Below are 7,751 nucleotides of genomic sequence, written 5' to 3'. Positions count from 1 at the left end.
TAAATCCTTTTCAGGAGCTCATCTAAGCCCAACAAATTAACATAAGGGAAACATGATAGCTGGTGTCAACCTACCAAAATAATCCAAATCTGTAGTTACAACAGGGAAGGCGTAAACACAGCCTAGGAAGAATAACTGCATCACGTTTAGCCTCAGCATCTGGGCTGCTGCTGCTTAGAAACCAGTCCAGTTTTGCTAGGAAATAACCAGGAGAAGGTCAGGTGCCACCTGTGAAAACTGCCAGCCCCTGCCAAACCCTCGGGCACCCAGGGACGCGGTGCGGGGCCCCTCTGGGGACACCCCAGGACAGCCCCGCCACGGGCACAGGGGCAGGAGAGGCAGAACCCTGAGAGCCGCGGCATCCCCACCCCTGTTTGCATCCTTGCATGGGCCGGGACCCTCAGCGGTGCTGCAGCCCTGGGGGACCGCGGGGCAGAGCCCGACCCGGCCGCCTGCGCCTCCCCACCCAGCGCCGCAGAGCCTGGACTGCGAGCAGCGGCTTCACCCGGTGAGTCACAGTGCTGAGTCAGACCCTGCCCATCCTCTGCGCATTAAATACCGCTTATCCTGCGTGTTCTGGGGGACAACACGAAGATATGTTCCTAGAGAGATAAGAAGCTTTTCCGTTGCCTTGACTGTAGCCATTACACGCAATAATTAAGCTGCGGTAATTGGTGATTGCTTACTCTGAATGCCCAAGCGTGGCCAGCACGCTGCCCTGCTGCCGGAGCAGCTGCCGTGACCCTGCTGTTGGGAAATTAAACAATTACCAGCTCTCCGCTGCTTTTTGATAAGTTGTTTTCAAATTTCCTTTAGAAGTCAATAAATAAAAATAGTAGACTCTGATGGCCCTCAAAAGATGTTGAGCTTAAAGGCATAAAAATATCCTTTCTTCTACACAAACCTCCCTGGTCTTTCTGACAGCACAGTGCCCTGCAGAGCTCAAAAACAAATGGGAAAGTACATGGAAAAAAGGCTCCTGAATGCACAGGCAGCCTGCAGACCCCCCCTGCCCCAAACCAGGCATAACAGTAGGTCTGTATCACACATGCAGACACACACTATTGTGGGTATTAGAGAGCCTAAATCTGATTAAAGCCTTTCTATCCCCACCAGTGGTCAATTCCAGAAACCAGCTCACCCAGGAGGCCGAATTCATTTCATCCCCGTAGTCTAATTAAAGCCATTAGTGTATTCCTTGTCTTTCTGATAACATCAAAGCATTCCAAGAGCCAGTCATTACCTTATTTTCAAGACAATTATACAACGTATAGCATCGATTTATTCTGCCTCCAGCTGTATGCATTTATCTCTGTCTATCATCGGGTAATCTGTACCATCAGACACAGCCCAGCCCGGGCTCTCAGCTGACAAGGGCCCGTGCTCGCCGTGCTGGGTTTCTTTTCCACCCTCAGCTGCAAATTAACATCCGAGGCATCGCTGGGTGTCCAGACCCCAACGCCCATGGCCATGGTGGGACATGGGCACGTCCAGGCTACCGTGGCGGTGCTCAGGCAGCCAGCAGTGACCGGCTCCTACGGCGCACGCTGGGGCCATGGAGAAGTTGGGATGCCCGCTCCCCCAAAATGCTGCCCCCGGGTCCCCTCGTCCCCACTGCCCCCTGCCTGACCCCGCACAGCCACGGCTTTGGGCAGGAGGACGCGGCTCTGCAGAGCCGGGAAGGCTGTCCTTGCCACAGGGACCCATCACGGAACCAAGGCGCTTTGCCCAGCCCCGCGCTGCCGTGGCTCACCGGGACCAGGGGCTCAGCGCTGGCGGGGGCCGGGCAGTGGGGCAGCGTGCACGGGGGTGCTTTCCCCTCACATAAACACATCTCCAGCAGCTCACGGCCCCTGCAAGAGCAGAGCTGTGAATTTTCATCTCTCAGCTAATCAACTCGCCTGCTAGTCCAAACTTGTCAGGAGCTTTATCCCTGCCCTGCCAGCCTCCTCCCGGCCCACGAGTGACAGAAGACGTTCCCATCCCTCCCCAAGACACATCCAGCTGCTACAAAAACAAACATCCTCCCGATGGCGATTCCTCCTCGTCAAACAGCCCTGACCCCGCTCCCCGCGGGCAGCCCCTACAATAACATCTGCGCTGCGCCCGTGCCCAGCAGTCGGCACATCCCGAGTCACAGTCAGTAAAAGGGCGATGTTTACGGCGGGACGGCAGAGCCGTGTTACTGCCTAAGCCGGGGGTTTATTAATTGCTGGTTCTCCCTATTCCTCTGTGACAAAAGATTAATCACTGGGCCACGGCTGCGCTGCCTGTGAGGCTCCTGCAGATGAGAGGCAGCTGTGGCAGAGCCGGGCTCCTGTGCCGGCTGAGCTGCTGGCCCCTCGCTGCGGCCGGGGAGGACGGGGCTGCCCCCTCACCGTCGTGGGGCTGTGCTTTCGGGAGACTCGGCAGGGTCTGGGCAGGTTGCACACCAAGAGGCTCCCAGGAATGTGGCTGGGAAGCTGCTGTGGGCTGTAGGGGAGAGAAGGGGGGGCCGGTCCCGCTGCCCTCGCGCTCATGGCCAGGCCATGCATCTGTCTCGGTCCATTTTGTCACCACGCCACCTTGCATTAAACGCCCTGAGCGCTGCGCTCTTGCTTGGCCCAAAATGTGGCTGTGGGCAGCTGTGGCTCCAGGACAGCCTGGAAACCCCGCTCACCGTCCTCCGTGTCGCCAGGGTTTATTTGGGGTTTGCAGCCCTGCCGGCCCCCATGCACTGGATAACGTTTCACCTTTTCTGGCACCCAGCTGTGGATGCTGGCGGCAGCAGACCTATCCTTGGCCGGGGCGGGGAGCAGGTGGGGAGCACTGGGCAGCACGGGGGCTCGGGAGGGGTCTCTGCCCGTGGTGTGCGGGCGCAAGGCAAGCTCGTGCCCAGGCCCAGCAAACGTGCTGCTCCTCAGGCTCTCCACGAGCAGCACATGGAGCTGCTTCATTAACATGTAAACAGCTCTTGGACTCCCACGAAACAAATTCCCCTCTTGCTTTCAGAGCAGGATGGAAACCATCAGAATCAGCTCTTCAGCCGGATTCCCTCTTCCGCACGGCACTCGAGAGCCGTTCACCCCGTGGGAGCGTGGCACAGGGGACGGGAGCCTGTGGCGGGGCACTCCGCAGTCCCCTGCCCGGGGCAAGCCCTGCGTGGCCCGAAACCCGCCTGGCCCGGGAGTGAGCTGGGACCAGAGCAGCCAGCCCGGATCCAGCACCAGCTTCAGCTTCCAAAGCATCGCCCGGGCGCATCCAGCGCAGCTCTCCACGAGGCTCAGCAACCCGCCTGACCACTCGGTGCAGAGCTGGCCCCTCGCCACCCCTCAGGTCTTTTGGCCAGAGCCAAGAGCAGTCTCGAGGCACACGGTACATGGGAACAGTGGCCCAGTGGAGCCAAAATTGTGCAGCCATGGGGGAATGTTTCAGCTGGACATCCACCGATTCCTAGTTAGATGAACCAAAACTGGTTTGTGTAGCGATTACATCCCTACAACCACCGCTGCAGCCATGCACACGGATTTTACAAAGGCAGTTTGCAACCCTGCGGCTACAGGGCAGGAACTGCCTGTGACCACTGAGCAGGTACAGCCGCACGGGGCCGAGCAGAGGACCCAGCACAGGGCAGTGCTGGTGAGCACACGCCAGCAGGATGCACAGACTGGAAGCAGAGGACTGAAACCCAGGCATGTGGCATTTCGACCTCCCAATCCAGACCTGTATTTGCTACTTTCTCTGTCCTCGTCCCAAAAGATATGATCATCCCCAAACTGATTTTCCCGGACCCTTTAACCTGCTGCTCCGACTGCTGCGGTGGGTTGTTGCCCACGACTGGCAGCTGACGGGTGATGAGGCCGTGGCGGTGACTGCGGCGCCTGGATGGCGCCCAGGGGTTATCAGCAGCGGTGGCCGAGGCTGAAATAGCAGGGCAGGAAAGCGGGGTAAGCAGACCTCAGCTTCTTGGCATGTTTGCTTGTGCTAAACCTGTAGCATGAAAACTTTTCACAACAACACTCAGCGCTTGAAGCCTTCCTTGGCTGTGTGCGCCCCGGCGGAGGGCGAGAGCCAGGTCTGGCTCACGGCCTGGATTGTGCAAACAAAGTGCGTCCGCAGGCACCACAGCCGGGACAGCCTGAAGCCGATGCTGCAGGGTGAACGCACACCAAAGCAAAAGCTCTTTCTCCCAGCAGAATTGCAGGTTACGGTGTCCGGGGGACAGCCATGCTTCTCAAGGGACGCTCCCGGGAGCTGCAGTTACACGACACGCTCACCCTGGCCCCGCTCTCGCCACCACCCAAGAGAGCCTCACCAGCACCCTGCATCCCTCAACACCCCACTGCAGCCCCCCCCGCAGGTTTCTCTCCCCAGTGCTCTGTCATTGCTCCAGGGTTTTGCTCACCCTGGGCGTTTCGCACCGCTAAGACGCTCTGAGCAGCGCGGCCGGGCACCGCGGCCGGGCACCGCACCCGCCTGTGCGCTGGGGCTGCTGACTGACCCTGCAGCGCGAGCTCCCAGCCCCGGGGAGAGGTGCGAGCGTGCAGCTGCCCCGAGCACGTGTGAGCTGAGCCCAGACAAATCCATCCCTGGTTTGCCAATGAATTTAGCAAACCGAAGCTCCTGGCACCTGACGGGAGGGCCGGATTGGTTTTGCCGAGTGATTCGGTTACAGTTTCTCTTGGCACTTCCGTGATTACTCTGATAACAGTCGCGCTGATGGGATCAGCTGGTCAGCCATCACCCGTTTTCCAGGGAGGAAAACTGCCAAGCGCAAGGCCGGTAGCAACGCACAGCAGCTCTCGCAGCCCCGCCGGCGGCATGGCTCCTGGCAGAGCGGCTCTGGGCCGCCCTGCCCTCCCTGCCCGGCAGCCGTGGCCCTCCCAGCACCCGGCATCACCCCGCCCTGCACCCCGCGTCCCCGGCCGTGCTGGCACTGCTCGCAGGCTCTGTTCCACACCGCTCCCCCTCCGCTGGCCGGAGCGGGAGGGCGGGAGGTGGCACTTGAAGCCAACGCCTCGGCAGGACGCGCAGTGTCCCGCCAGCAGCAGCCCCGGGAGGCGGCACGTTTTCTTGGGAGCGCGGCGGGGGGCCGGAGTCCGCCAGGGCCGCGCTCCCGCTGGGGACGGAGCAGGGAGCCGGCTCTTGGCGCGAGAGCTGGGAAGAGCTGCCGCGTCGTGACAGCGCGGTAAACCCGTGTCTGCCCGGTGGGACAGCCTGCAACAGCGGGTGCCCCGCGGGGGGGTCCTGCGGCGGGAGGGGTGCCCGGTGGTGGGGGTGCCCTGCGATGGGGCGGTGCCCTCCGGGGGGGGATTCCCCCCGCGGGGGTTGTGTCCTGCGGCTGGCGGTGCCCTGCGGGGGGGCAGGCGCAGCCCCTTTCCCCGCCCCGGGGAGCGGACTCGGGAGGGGGCGGCCGCGGGCAGCCGGGCGAGGCCGGCCCGGCCGCAGGGAGCGGGCGGCGGTGCCGCCGCGGCGCCTCCCCGGCCCGTTCCCGGGCGCAGGTTTCCCCCTAGCGGCCCGGCCCGCCGCGCGCCGCCCGCCCGCCCCGGGGACGCTCCGCCCGCGCTCCGCCCTCTGCCGCCCCCGCAGCCCGGGGCGGGGGGTCCGGGGCCGCCCGCAGCCGCGCGTGCGGAGCCGGCGGGTTCGGGCGGGGCCGGGGGCGGCGCGGGGGCCGGAGGGGCGCGGCGGGGCGGCTCCCCGCGGGGCGCGAGCGGGGGCGGGCGGCAGCTCCGGGGCGCGGGGCCGGCTGCTCGCGCCGGGGCGGGGCGCGAAGCCCCCCCGGCCCCTCTCCGCGCCCCCGGCCCCGCGCCCACGCGCGGTCCCGCCCGGCGGGGCGGAGCGCGCGTGGGCGGGTTCTGGGGGGCGGACAGGCGCCGTGTGCTCGAGGAGCAGAAGCGTGATGGTATTCAGGTATTCCTAACAGCGCAAGGCAAAGCCGACGTTTTTGGGTGATTTGAATTGCATTCATCCCATCGAAAGTTCTGGGTTTTCGCAATAAAGTATAAATGCACCAGGAACTCGGCCAAATTGCTTCGCAAAGTAAGCAGCAGTAGCAGCACCAGGCAACAAATGAGTCCTTCCACCCGAGAGTATCGTGGCAGAAGCGGCACCGCAGGACGTGGCTCAGGGGGTGCGGTGGCGTTGGTTGGACTCGATGACCTTCCAGGTCTTTTCCAACCCTAGTGATTCCGTGAGCTGACGCACCCCCTCCTGCGCAGAAAATGGCTGCGAGCGGGTGCGCGGGCCGGGCGGGCTCATGGCACCACGAGTGGGCTCAGGGCCCAGCCACCGCTGGAGCGGGGATCGACGCCCTCGCTCACCGAACGCAGCACGGCGCGTCCGAGGGCGCGAGAAACGTGGCAGGGCGGTGTTTACACAAGGGTTGGCCGGCATTCCAGCCTGGGGCAAGGACCTTCCACCACCACTGCTATAAAAAGCGAGCAGGGCTGTGGCTGGGATGCGCACCAGTTCCCATTCCTGCTCGGGGAAGGGCTCCCCAGCTTTGGCGTCGAAGATGGCTACAGGAAAGGAGCAGCGCTTGTTCAGTGGCTCCTGCTTTCGGCTGCACGGAAGCAGGTACTATTGCTGGCACAGCAATCCTCTAAAATGTCATCAAGCCTGAAGAGATTAACAAAGAGCTTCTTCCCAGGTTGCTGTAAAACCTGTTCAGCTGAACCGATGTAAAGATAAGAAAATCAGGTCACTATTGAGGTATGTATTAGGGAGACAAAGCAGCTGTGGACTCTTCCCCACGGACAGGCCAGGAGGCACCCGGAGCAGCCCCCGGCTCTCCAGGGAAAGTCAGTCCTGGTTCCTTGTGTGGACCCGCTGCACCCCGGGCCAAGGGGACCCTTCTGCAGCCAGCGCCTTTACTGGGCTGGGACACGCGCAGCTGTGTCCTGCGAGGAAACTGAGCCGTGCCCCTCCGTGGCAGAGCTGTGCTGACGCTGCGGGGGGGATTTCCATGAGACAGTCTGCATCCTGCTGGAAAAAAATCAGCAGGGCACTGGCACACCTACTTCCTCCCCAAAACCCACAGTACTTATTAGTATAATACCCCCGAAGTATTACCAGTTTAATATTGTAACACTGTGGCAAAGAGGTACTCTAGGAAAACTGTTTTTGCCTAAAAATGCCCAAAAGGCACAGCTGCCCGGCGCTTGCTGTGCCGCAGCACCTGAAGGACCGGGCTGTCACAGAGAACCCCCCGAGTGATGGCAGCACCGCCTTCAGCGGGGGGAGATGGCCGGGCACCACAGCCCAGCCTGCGGCCAGCCACAACTGCCCCTTACCTGTTGTACTCCGAAGAAATCTGCTTTCTTCCGACATCTCGGAGCACACACTAAAGCTTCAGTCACCACCCGGGCTGGTTCCTGCTAGGCAGCCTCAGTCCACACACAGTCCCCACTCCAAACACTTGCTTAAGCGATTTGCACATCTTAAAAATAAAATCCTTTATTGATAATATGAATGTTTAACATGTTTAATGCCATCAGCTATAAAAATGATTAAAGACTTCAGCTTGGTACATTTGGCTTTACAAATTTACAAGTGTTAATGAATTAATACTAGTGTGTACATTTTGCACTTCATTATACTCCATTAGCCAGTGACGAACTCTGCAACAACGTCTGCTTATAACAGATGTGAGTTATAGAAGAAATATTTAGTTGCTTCCACACAGAACCTACATCAACAGTTAAATACTAACTCTAAATGTCTCACTGCATTAGTTGGATCCATTTTAATATCTTGTGCTTAGTTTCTCTCAG

Source organism: Gavia stellata, chromosome 30 (genome assembly GCF_030936135.1).
Source record: "Gavia stellata isolate bGavSte3 chromosome 30, bGavSte3.hap2, whole genome shotgun sequence".
In the NCBI taxonomy this organism is placed as follows: Eukaryota; Metazoa; Chordata; class Aves; order Gaviiformes; family Gaviidae; genus Gavia; species Gavia stellata.
The sequence above is the reverse complement of the archived record's forward strand: the minus strand, read 5'-3'. Positions refer to the sequence as shown.